Source organism: Adiantum capillus-veneris, chromosome 26, assembly GCF_014529385.1.
Source record: "Adiantum capillus-veneris isolate H3 chromosome 26, ASM1452938v2, whole genome shotgun sequence".
NCBI classification, from domain to species: domain Eukaryota; kingdom Viridiplantae; phylum Streptophyta; class Polypodiopsida; order Polypodiales; family Pteridaceae; genus Adiantum; species Adiantum capillus-veneris.
The window spans coordinates 25,223,274-25,236,482 of record NC_140956.1 but is presented as its reverse complement, the minus strand read 5'-3'; the positions used below and the strand labels follow the sequence as shown (position 1 = coordinate 25,236,482).

General features: G+C 46.6%; 1 pseudogene across 1 annotated transcript in view; it reads right to left on the bottom strand.

The window, feature by feature from the left end:
- The window catches only part of LOC147423150 (putative protein phosphatase 2C 20), a 77,735-nt pseudogene extending 65,241 nt beyond the window's left edge, over positions 1-12,494 (bottom strand). Inside the window, exon 1 of the transcript XR_015186692.1 lies at positions 12,265-12,494. The product of XR_015186692.1 is annotated as a putative protein phosphatase 2C 20 (transcript). The remainder of the gene's footprint in view (positions 1-12,264) is intronic.
- Positions 12,495-13,209: the final 715 nt, after the last annotated feature.

Sequence of the window (13,209 nt, the reverse complement as noted above, 5' to 3'; positions counted from 1 at the left end):
ACGTCTGGCAACAGTAAGATTTGTTGCAACTCCGCAAGCTGAGCTTGCACTTGTTGAAGCTCCTCTTCAACGCTTCTCCCTTGGCTCGACATGGTTCTTCCCGTTCTTCCCGGAATCGTCCTTCTTTGCAGAGAAAGAGAGGAGTCCGAGCTCTGATACCACTGTCACAAAACGGGAGCGTACACGAGCACTTAGAAATCTGAAAAATAAAATACTTTGCAAAAGGGAGAGAAGGGAGAAGATCGACACAGTATTGGGGACCAGAAGATGGGCTGGTCCCCCCCCCCCCCTGTTAAGAGTATTCTTTTATTCACGGAGAATTCTTATACAAGCACGAGAACCCGAGGAAACCCCTCCGTTCTCTAATCTCAGACCCGAAGGTCGTGCTTTCCCGTAAAAGGGCTTGGGCACAAGGCCGTTCCTTCTCGTAAGGGACTTAGGTGCGAAGCCGTACTTTCCCGTAAGGGACTTAGGCGTGAAGTTGTACTTCCCGTGAAGGGCCTTCCCGTAAGACGGGAGATTCCTACAAAACAAACCACACAAAGCAACAATTCTCAATGCGTATCAACACCTTATACCTGTCGCTCCTTGCTCGGAGAATCGACCTCCGTACGCAGTCATCACGCGAACACTTGCAATTTCCGTCGCCAATCTCTGCTCCAGAATCCCAGCGCTAGCACTTTCTGTTGCTCCCGGCTTGTCCAGAAACTGAACACTGGCTGTCCTTTTATAGGCCCTGGCACCCGGCGGGAATAGGGGCCCAAAAAGCAGAGCCTGGCGCTCCTAGAGAGAGGAGAGAGAAAGATCACAAATTCAGCCCCCCCCCCTTGCGTAGCTTTTTAGCGCTGCCTTTTTTTTTAGGGCCTTGCTTTATTTTATTAATAACGGCCTGGTCACTTAAAAGTGACCGGCCACTTTAATAAAATAAAGTGTGAACCTGTTCAAACTTTAAAAACTCACTTAGTTAATGAAAACAATGCTACACGGACACATTCCAGGCATCCCCGGGTGCAGGACACGGCACAGATGCAATGCAGACACAGACTCCTCGCGGGAAAACATCTGCCCTCCCACGAATGTTCCTGCTTTTCGTAAAAAGCTTCATTGAACCCATCTTTATTCTTGTGCTTGCGTTCTTACGCGTATTTTCTTACTTAGTTCGGATTTCCTCCTTAGCCTACAGGATGCCCCCTTACTGATCCACCCGTCACCCATCATGTGACGCATCAGGGGCACTCGTAACCGGGCCCTTTCCACCGAACTTACGGAAACTCCTTCGCGATGTTTACCGTCACCCATCAAATGACACATCAGAGTTTGTCCGTTCTTGATGGCAGTTCTTGTAGCTACAATCTTTTAACAGTTCTTAGTGCACATAATAAAATATCCTAAAAAAGGATTAATCATTAAAAATAAGAAAATAGTCCAATTAGCAACACTATTCGTAGACCGTACATGCCCAGTCACTTAGCATAGATGCATATCCTCTGGTTGCACACAGCATGATCATCAGTATTCCCTTCAGAATCCATCAGATTCATTCGGGGGAATTTTCCAATGCATTTAGCCTATTTTCCCTATTTTTGGTATTTTTCACTTATTATCTTTAAGTGACTTTCCAACAAAAGTAGGTAGGGCAATTTTGCTAAGTTAATATATAAGCAAACCCAAGTTAGCACTTTCTGGCAGAAGAGGCAGCAGGAGCTCCCCGCTCAACAGGCACCTTCTCAGCAAGAACCGCAGCACCCTTGGCGTTTTTGGTCTCCATCCTCGCCACACTCAGCCCAATGTTTTCCAGTTTATAGCATCGCCAGCAGTACCAAATCATTGGCGTTTTCAACATTGTTTGGCCGCCAACAATCCCCCAAGCCCTGGCGTTTGCAGTTTCTCATCGCTAGTACATCAGACTAGCCAGCGTTTTCACCAACAATGGCAAATCAGTTCAACGTTTTCTATTTTCAGCCATGATCGCAAGCAAGTCCCCAGATCTGCCAGCGTTTTTGGTTTTCAGCCATCGATGCAGCAGAGAAGCAGCGTTTTCAGCAGTTAGGATTAGCAGCAGAATTAGCCCTAGTTGGTTGCAGAAGATAGCCATTTTCAGCCCTCAAAACCGCAGCCAAAACAGTCATTTTCAGCCACCGAAACAGCCCCGAAATTCAGCAGTTAGAAGACCACAGATTTCAGCCCTAAAGTCGTCGTCATCATCACCGTCGTCATCATCGGCATAGTCCCAGATTGCATCAGTCCATCGCATCGTCATTGTACCACTTTGTGCAATTAATAAGTAGACCACTCTCGCCGACGAGAGTGGGGCCTTCGGAGGAGGGTTTTACGTCGTCTCTGGTGTCGTATCTCTCTTCTCTCTCTATCTCTCAGTCTCATACACTTGCACGCACATTGTCCATTCACTTTGTTCGTGATCATAGCACTTTCCATTAAGAACAGAAGGCTCTCCCTTCCATAAGAACTAAAAGGAACCTTGAGCCCAGTTCAGAGCACTCATCTTGAGCAAAGCGCAAACAATCATTCCGTTGCACCTAACATTGGTATCAAAGCTTTGGCAATGTTCTGTATCACTCAAGGAAAGAACCACAAGAATCACAAGAATTTTTTTTTCTTGTTGCGGTCGCACGAACCCAAGTTCACTTGGGCATGTCGATTCCTAATCGTGTTTTGTTGAAGAGTGACAGGAATCCCAAGAAAGAAGGGCTTGTCCAACCTCCCCTTGTGTCTCTTTTCACTCATTGAGAACGGACCGTGCACTTAGCGGCCGGCCAATCGACGTGAGGTGGGAAAAAGCAACCTTGGTGTGAGCGCAAGGCCGCCAAGGGGTGCGCCCACGGAAAAGAGTAGAACTCGGGTGAAGAGAAGATCCTTCTCAAACACAATTTGCAAGCGAAAGAAAACCTCAAGAACCTCAAGATCCTCAAGAACCCAAGAACCCAAGAACCAAGACCCTCAAGAACCCAAGTTTCTCGTGAACTTAAGAACCCAAGACCCTCAAGAACCCAAGTTCTTCGTGGACTTAAGAACCCACGACTTCAGAATGGTCATCACTCGAAGCGAAATGGATACTTCGCTTGGAGGTGATGAGCATGAGAGAGGCGAGGAAGAATTTTCCCCACCAAGAGGTTTTTCTAACCCTTCCCCGTCTACGTCAAGGATTGCACTAACTCCTATGAAGGCTTTGGAGAAATTGTTTCTGAAACAGAATTTAGAACGCGAAGCAAGAGATGCAGAAAGAATGGCAGAAATGAAACGCAGACACGCAGAAGAAAAGCAGAAAGAAAGGCAAGACAAGAACAACGCGACCGACACATGCAAGAGTTCTTGCGACTCTTGTATACCGTGCCGACACAGATGCAAGAGATTCAGGAGACGGAGACTCTCTCAGTCTCTTCTTCTCCAAAGCATGACACACAGGATTTGCATGATTATGAGAAGCATGATGATTTGATTGACAATGATAAGCATGATAATTTAGATGATAAAGACAAGCACGATGATTTGCATGATCAAGATGTGATTTCTCACAAGCATGATGAGTTGCATGAAGAAGATGTGATTGTTCACAAGGATGATGTATTAGTGGATGCTTTTTCTAGCGAAACTAATCTCGTTGTAGATTCGATCAATCACGAAGAACCGATCTTGACTTTCGAGTCGAGGTCCAAAGAACCCTCACAGGACGATTCGACCAATCACGAAGAGTCGATCTTGGCTCTCGAGCTTAGGTCCAAAGAACCCTCACAGGAAGTATTATGTGTTCGCATGATTGATACGCACGCATTGTTCGAATGTTTCATTCGTTATCGTTTCCTGTATTTTAGTCAACATCGTTATGTGATCCCTTTTACTAGGCATGACATATTGTATGTTGAGCACGTTTCTCTCATGGATAAGCACGAATGTATGCGGATCTTTCATGAAAAGCTGAAAAGTAAGCATTCAAGGAAGTCACATTCCATGTCTCTTCCTTGGCCTGACACATTCGTAGAACGAGCACATGAAAGTATGAGCACCAGGCATGGGCATTTCCGTTGTGAATTTCCACAGTTGATTGCTTTTAATCATACGAGAAAGATTCGATCTCATTGTTTGCGTGTATGTGGTGAACGGTTTGGCACTCCATCTATTTGTTCATCCACATTGCATGCACAATCTTTAAGAAAGCCAAGATTTTTTCCACTCACTTTACATGGAATGGGTATGTTCATGGTTTTTGTGTTGGAAATGGTTTCAAGAATTTTCAACAATGGAGATTCTTGAAGACGAAAGAAGCAAGACTCTGGACGGAGTTGAAGCATTGAAGGAGCCACAGAAGACTTTTTGTCACTTTCGGCGCGGCCCAAAGAAGCAAGCGTTGCAGACCTTTATGAAGTTCAAGTACCATACGACCCACACATCAGAGTGGGCCGACGAAGAGTCCCTTCTAGGATTCCGGATGCTATTGGCGATCTCCCATGACGCCATACAGTTCGGTACCAGTACCTCACTTTGAAAAGGAGGGGATGTCACGTGACATATCCAACCCTATGTGTCCGTGGACAAGCTACAGCATGATCAGGGTTCAGTCGGTCCAGTCAGTCTAGATTAGTCAGTCTAGATTAGAAGTGATCTGGCACTTTTGTGAGTTCAAAGATGGTGGCCAAGCGGTGAAGTTTGATACTTTTTCGGGCTACAAAGATGCTTCTCAACCTTTCTTTCATACAGCAGTTCGACATCGCTTTCGTTGGAGGCAACTTCTCGGATGCCTCTATAGTACAAAAGGTGACATCTTTTCTTAAGGGGAACACTCTCACGTGGTGGTCTACTCTTCTTCATTATAGCAAAGCAGCAACGAAGTGGGTGAAATTCAATAAATTTTTTCTTCAGTGTGGTTGACACAACGTTACAAGGCTGATGTGATCACACCTTGGAACCATCTGAGGATGCAGGAAGATGATACCTTATGTTTTTGGGATACCTTTTTGCCAGTTCTTTCTTTTCACAAGGTCTCTTTTCAAGAGCAGATAGAGCAGTCGTCTTTCGAATTACCCAAAGAGATCTGGTGTCACGTGACACATCCAACCCTATGTGTCCATGGACAAGCTACAGCATGATCAGGGTTCAGTCAGTCCAGTCAATCTAGATTAGAAGTGATCTAGCACTTTTGTGAGTCTATTCGTAGACCGTGCATGCCGAGTCACTAGCATAGATGCATATCCTCAGGTTGCACACAACATGATCATCAGTATTCCCTTCAGAATCCATCAAATTCAGTCGGGGGAATTTTCCAGTGCATTTAGCCTATTTTCCCTATTTTTGGTATTTTTCACTTATTATTTTTAAGTGACTTTCCAACAAAAGTAGGTAGGGCAATTTTGCTAAGTTAATATATAAGCAAACCCAAGTTAGCACTTTCTGGCAGAAGAGGCAGCACGAGCTACCCGCTCAACATGCACCTTCTCAGCAAGAACCGCAGCACCCTTGGCGTTTTTGGTCTCCATCCTCGCCACACTCAGCCCAGCGTTTTCCAGTTTGTAGCATCGCCAGCAATACCAGATCATTGGCGTTTTCAACATTGTTTGGCCGCCAACAATCCCCCAAGCCTTGGCGTTTACAGTTTCTCATCGCTAGTACATCAGACTAGTCAGCGTTTTCACCAACGATAGCAGATCAGTTCAGCGTTTTCTATTTTCAGCCATGATCGCCAGCAAGTTCCCAGATCTGCCAGCGTTGTTGGTTTTCAGCCATTGATGCAGCAGAGGAGCAGCATTTTCAGCAGTTAGGATTAGCAACAGATTCAGCCCTAGTTGGTCGCAGAAGATAGCCATTTTCAGCCCTCGAAAACGCAGCCAAAACAGTCATTTTCAGCCACCGAAACAGCCCCGAAATTCAGCAGTTAGAGGACCACAGATTTCAGCCCTAAAGTCGTCGTCATCATCACCGTCGTCGTCATCGGCATAGTCCCAGATTGCATCAGTCCATTGCATCGTCATTGTACCACTTTGTGCAATTAATAAGTAGACCACTCTCGCCGACGAGAGGGGGGGCTTCGGAGGAGGGTTTTACGTCGTCTCTGGTGTCATATCTCTCTTCTCTCTCTATCTCTTAGTCTCATACACTTGCACGCACATTGTCCATTCACTTTGTTCGTGATCATAGCACTTTCCATTAAGAACGGAAGGCTCTCCCTTCCATAAGAACTAAAAGGAACCTTGAGCACAGTTCAGAGCACTCATCTTGAGCAAAGCGCAAACAATCATTCCGCTGCACCGAACATCTGGCGATACTATTTGAAACAAAAGTCCAAGAGCATTCAATAGCTCATGGAACATGTTATGGACAGTTTTTCCATACACTTAGGCTCCTTGACTTGAGCAGCGAAGAACGAGCAAGTGTCCAAGTCATCTGAGAAAGTCTTCTAAGGAGAAGAAAGGCAAGAAGCAGAAGAAGAAATCCACCAAGCCTAAATTGACAGTAGAGCAGTGTGAAGTATACTACAAAGAGGGAAAATGATTTGGCTATGGATAAGTTGGGCACATTCTAGCTAAGTGTCCAAAGCAAGAATCCAAGAAGAAGGCAGAGCACAAACCAGAGAGTTCCAAGCATACAAGTGCTTTGGTTGTGGAGAAGTTGGAATCGAAGAAGAAGGCAAAGAACAAACCATAGAGTTCCAAGCGGTAGAGGAGCAGACAAAGAAAGGGACAAGAAAGGTAGAAACTGTTCTGGATTTTGTGGGAGTGACCTCAAACTAGGGGATGAGAGTACCGAGCTCTGCAGAGCATGGAGCAAAGTACGCGTCACAAAGTGATGACGTGGCATGGCCTAAAAGACAGAGCCCGAACATTAAAGGGCCAACCCGAGCGAAAGAAGCAGTAGAAAAAATTGTCCAACTTATGGAACCTAGCAGAGCGGCCTAAACTAATTTAATAAGTTGTTCCAACTTATGGAGCACGTGGACGCGTACATTTGGACAACAGCTTTGCTTGTTATATTGTTAGTGCAAGAGACATAAATTTGAACCTTGCCAATGGTTCTCCATCTGTGCTCAAGGATGTGAGCTACGTGCCCACTCTCACCAAGAGTCTAATTTCCGTTGGGCATAAGATGATTGTGGCTATCATACATGCTTCGGCAATAGCACTTGGAAGATTCGAAGAGGATCTTTGGTCTTGGCTAGAGGACACAAGTGTGGTACTCTTTACCCTTTATATGTGTGTACAATCCAAAATAATGTTGTAAATATAACCTAGTAGCCAAATATACCTTTGTGGCATAGCCGGTTAGCATCTCCCGTGGGTAGCATCCTAGAGAGTGAGCCCTTGGTACATATTTAAAGGCCCCTGGCCATCCAAATGCAGTTACATGAAAAGCGGTAACTTCTAATAGCATCTGTTCCCCAAAAGCTAGCGCCCTCAGGGGCTATCCGTACAGCAACACCATGTCATCAACTGTCATCGCAAAACGTGGGGCTGTTCAGTCACGCCTATCTCAGGGACGCTCGGATGCAGGTTATTCCCCATCCAAGCCAGTTTCAAAGATAGCACGGTTAGCTACTACTACAGCATCAGTTCTCTCTCACTCTCCATGAGGATCGTCTCATGGAACGTGCAAGGATTAGGTGGGCCCTGTTTCAGCGCCAAAGGGGCCGACTACGTCAGGAGCTTCAGTGATGCCTTGTGGGAGGAGATTGACCTTCTTATGCTACAAGAGCATCATATGTGTGAGAGCCGCATTAGACGACGTGGTCAGCTTTTGCGTGGGCGGTATGAGACGTTCTCGTCAGCTGCATTTGGATTTGGTGGCATCCAGGGAGGGGTATGTATGATTATTGCGGACTCTTGGCAGCAAGCCATTGTGGATAGAGGTATTATTGTGCCTGGCAGGGCTCAATGGATTACTATGCACGTTCAGGGTTGCCTCTTGGGCTTCCTGAACATCTATGTACCCAATGTGGCGACTGCACGTGCAAAGTTATGGTCTCACATTGTAGAGTCTCTGCCGCATGCATAGCATGCATTGGAGCTGATTTCAACATGTCGGAGGACCCCTCTGACAAGATTGAAGGTAGCCATACTACTGTGCATGGAGTTGAGTTGGCAGCTTGGGAGAGGTTATGTATGACTGCGGGTTTCAGATGTGTGACAGCACTCTAGCTTTGTGAGGTCCCCCAAACAGCCTATCCTCTCGTTCGGACCGCAAAGTGGGAGGATTGAATCTATCTAGGATAGATCGCTTCTACACTAGTGACCACTTCTGTGACTTGGGTGGGATAGTTGGCATTTTGGCTGGGACTTCTTTTTCGGACCATGCACCAGTGATCCTCACAGTGACAGATAGACAAAGGAGGGGAAGCACGATGCTACCCATCCCTGAGAGGGTCTTGCTAGACTCTGCGCTCAGAGAGCGAGTGGTGACTCTTTGGACTAAGGGCCCAGACATGCAGGACTCTCCTACAGACAGATTGGCCTCTGGACTTGCTCAGCTTAGTCGGCTCTTTCTTCAGGAGTCTACGGCTCGCCGCCTCGCTGCAACGAGAGAGGAGAAGCAGCGTCTCCGACGGGGCGTTGCTTCCTTGTAGAGGATGCAGGTGCAGTATCTAGACAATCCCTGGTTGGAGGAGCAGTTGCACCAGGCTCGCCAGGAGCTTGCCAGTACAGAGGAGAGACGCCATGAGTTTACTTTCCATCGACAAGCATCTCAGTGGACGCAGGTGGGTGACAGAGTGACAGGGGATTTCTTTGAGACGGTGGGACCCCCACATGCGCAGGCAGTGTCAGCCAGTTGAGGAGGCCTGATAGGTCAGTTACTTCAGAGCCAGAGGACATGCGTGCAGCTTCTACCGACTTTTACCGTGACCTGCTGTCAGCAAAGCCTCAATCAGAGCGTCAAGATGCATGCAGAGAGCAGGTTTGGGCACAGATGCCTTGTCTTGTGACTGAGGAGATGCGCCAGAGGCTTGAGTTGCCTCTTCAGCTAGAGGAGCTCCACGCGGCCCTTAGAGCACTTCCCCGTGATAGCTGTCTAGGTGAGGATAGTTTGACTCCCAAGTTTTTCTTAGAGTACTGGGACTTGCTTGACTCAGATCTCTACAGTGCTTTTCACTACATCCTACACACAGGAGAGATGCCTGACAGCATGAGTGAGGCCCTAATTTACCTCATTCCCAAGGAGGGAGACTCCTTGGATGAGATTCGGCAATGACGGCCCATCACCATCCTCAACTCAGCCTATAAAATTCTTGCCAAGGCTCTGAGTTTAAGGATTCAGCCACTTCTAGAGAGCATCATACATGGGACGCAGACAGGTTTTGTCAAGGAGCGCAGTATCCTTGACAACATCTGTCACGTGACATATCCAACCCTATGTGTCCGTGGACAAGCTACAGCATGACCAGGGTTCAGTTCCGTCAAGTCAGTCTAGAATAGGAAGTGATCTGGCACTTTTGTGAGTCTATTCGAAGACCGTGCATGCCCAGACACTTAGAGTAGATGCATATCCTCCGGTTGCACACACCATGATCATCAGCATTCCCATTAGAATCCATCAGAATCCATTTTCCAGTGCATTGAACCTATTTTTCCTATTTTTGACATTTTTCACTTATTTATTAGTGACTTTTGTTGGGAGCTAGGTAGGGCAATTTCGCTAAGATGATATATAAGCAAACCAAAGCTAGCACTTTCTGGCAGAAGAGGCAGTAGGAGCACGTTGCTCAACAGGCAACTTCTCAGCAGAACCCCATCATAAGGCCTAGCGTTTTGCAGATTGCAAGACCTAGCGTTTTTTGATGTAGAAGAACAACAGCACAAAGCCTTGGCGTTTTTGCATTGCAGAGCAGCTTCGGCATTAGCAGACACAATAGAACCCCTTCACAACAGCAGATCAGCCCTAGCGTTAGTGGATTTTCCCCAGCAACAGAATTCAGCCCCTACCGTTTTTGGATCAGCCTGGGCCTCAACGTTTTTGCAGTTCCTTCGCGACAAGGACATCAAGAACATCAGCATTTTCAGTTTTCAGCATTCAGTAACCGCAGTTGAACCCCCAAACCTCGAGATCTCACCTTCCTGCAGCAGATCCTCGCCGCACGGTCAGATCCAGCGTAGTTTGCAGATTCAGCCCAGAAAACGCAGATTTCAGCATCTGCGTTTTCAGCGCATCGTCGTCGTACCGTCGTCATCGACATAGAGTCAGAATTCAGCAGATAAAGATTTGCAGATTTCAGCCATTAGCATTTTCAGATTTCAGTCCGTCTCGTCATCGTTCTCATCATCGTCAACATCCTCGGCAAGTCCAAAGCATTGTAGAGATTTGTGCAATCATAAGTAGACCGCTCTCGCCATAGAGAGTGGGGCCTTCGGAGGAGGGTTTGACAACATTCTCGTGTCGTATTCTTCTCTCTCTAACTCTCAGTCTCATGCACCTTCACGCACAATGTCCATTCACTTTGTTTGTGTCCATTGCACTCTCTCATTAAAGAACGGAAGGCTCCCCCTTCCCTAAGTAAAAGGAACCTTGAGCACAATCCCGAGCACTCATCTTGAGCAAAGTTCAACATTCACTTCCACTGCACCTTACAACACCTTTACTTTTTGGGAGGCATCTGCCCTCGTGCGCCTCCGTGGTGAGAATCTGGTGATACTTCTTCTTGATTTTGGGAAGGCCTACGATAGAGTTGACTCGGACTTTTTGGAGGGCACTCTACGCAAGGTTGGCTTCTCAGATGTCTGGATCAGAGGTGTGTCAGCTCTTTACAGACGTGCACACAATCAGGTGCTTTTGGCAGGTGGTAGAGGAGATCGTTTCATGCTCACACGTTCAGTCAGACATGGCTACCCTCTTGCCCCCTTCCTCTTTCTGTTCTATGCTGAGGCGATGAGCAGATTTTTGATTTCACAGCACGTTGGTTTACATGGCTTAGCGCTCTCTATTTGGAGCGACGAGCTACTCGATGTTGAGTTTGCAGACGACTCAGCTTTGTACTTGAAGGGCCAGGAGGCCAACCTACACAGGTGTGAGCAAGCTCTTCAGACTTTTTGTTGTGCATCAGGTGCACTGATCAACTAGAGAAAGAGAGTGGCTTTCTCGGTTGACAGTGCTTTTACACCTGATTGGCTGTCAGGTGAGGGTTTCAGATGGATCCCCCCCAGGGACTGCAATTCGATACTTGGGTTGTCAGGTTCGCTTGGACTTGTCTCCTGAGCAGCAAATTGCTCCCCTCTCGTCTTGTCCATCAGGAGGAAGCAGTTACATTGGAGCTCAACACGACTTTCTCTCGCAGGCAGAGTTGTAGTGGTTGGCTACTATGTGCTAAATTACATCTTGTTGGATCTTTTCAAGTTCCTGTATAAGCCAGGCAAAGAGGCTGATAAGGAATTTCCTTTGGTCAGGACGCAACACTCAGATAGCCCTGGCCAAAGTGGCTTGGTAGGTCATCACTCTACCTTGTTCTTAGGGGGGGTTGGGGATCATAGACCCAGCACAGCAGAGCAGGGCCCTTCTTGGGAAGTTTGTTGTCAAACGACTACTTCCAGGGGAGGAGTCCTGGAAGGAGTTTTTGCTTTAGCGGCTTAGAGCTAGAGTGCCTCAGGCTAGAGGCCCTTGGAAACCTTCGACCAAATGAATTTTCACAAAGATGCGCAGAGTTTGCCTAAGCAAGAGACTGGAGGACCGTTTTGTTGTGAGTCTGCTCCGCTCCTGGCAGGAGCTGCGGAGAGGCCTGGAGCAACACCAACCTACAATGTAATGCTAAACTGATGAGAACAAAATTGCAAAATTTATACACTACAATGTAATGCTAAACCGATGAGAACAAAATTGCAAAATTTATACACTCCAAATTTTGTGTCTTTCTTATTGCTATGACTGTCATATCTACATAAGCTCTTCATTTGGAAGAATGGTATGAAATTTTCACCGTTAATGAACGGAATGTAACAGTACATTTACGAGCACTCCACTTTTGCTCTGATGTGTGATTGAGCTAGCTGTAGATGCCTCCCGCCTTTGAATCCAACAGCCCGAGCTCAAACCTTATCGACACATGCTTGAGAACCCCTTATGCACACATGCAAAGGGACTTTGAGACTCATCAATTGTGTGTTGCAGGGCTACTGAAGCCCCGGCTTCCAAGCTAGTGGGGGCAACAAATAGCATGGAGAGTGAAAATGCAACTCCATGTTCGTACCCTAGAACCCGGCTACCACTCTCTCTCTCTCTCTCTCTCTCTCTCTCTCTCTCTCTCTCTCTCTCGCACGCACAACTAGATTCTTTGCTGACCTCCATGTTGCTGACCCAGGATTACAGAATGTGAAAGAGAGATTGAGCAGGCTGCCGGTCGTCTTCCAGACGCCCGTCGTATAAGAAGTCTCCATATTCCAGCAGGTTCTTACAACGCAATTAGTCTCAGGCCTGCATCCTACTGGAAGAGATCTGGGATAGTCAAACGCTTTACATGACAACGTCGTTACTATGTTTTGCTTGCAAGGACATTACTTTAGATGGTGTGAGAGAGACCACGTAGAAGAGGTAAGCTACGATGACATTTTGCCTATAACACTATAAAAGGAAAAATTGGGAGCCGTCTCTATTATGGTGGATTAACAAATGAAAATGGAGAGAAAATGTCATAACAACTAATATCTAATACTCCCTATGACTTTCTCATGTTAAACTGATCATTTAATATGGGGAAGTACTAGGGGAGTAAAAGCTAGAATATTGGTAAGGCTGTCACACCGGTCTTTGCAAGGATTCAATATGGGGAAGTACTAGGGGAGTCAAAGCTAGAATATTGGTAAGGCTGTCACACCGGTCTTTGCAAGGATTCAAAGGAGGGAAAATAGGGATCCAAAGGGGGACAGTCGGCAAAAGAGCAATGTGTTTCAATGGGGCTTAAAAGACCTAAGGTTCAGTTCCATTAAGACTTCCATAGGTTAAGATTCCTAATTTTTTATTCAATTGTCCAAAGACCAATGTAAGGGAAAATTGGATGGTCATGGGAAGACTAAAAAGTCTCCTTGTATCTCTATCAAGGAGGGGGCGATCCATGAGAGTAGGGGATGAGAGAGAAACACACACACACACACACACACACACTCCAAAGCTTTCCCTTTACACAAAGGAAATACTGGACACATGTCAGGCTCCTAAGCCAGTTGCCCCCAAGCTTCCCTCAAATCCTATTGGATGGCCATAGAGGTGGACCAATGAGACTTAGGCTAG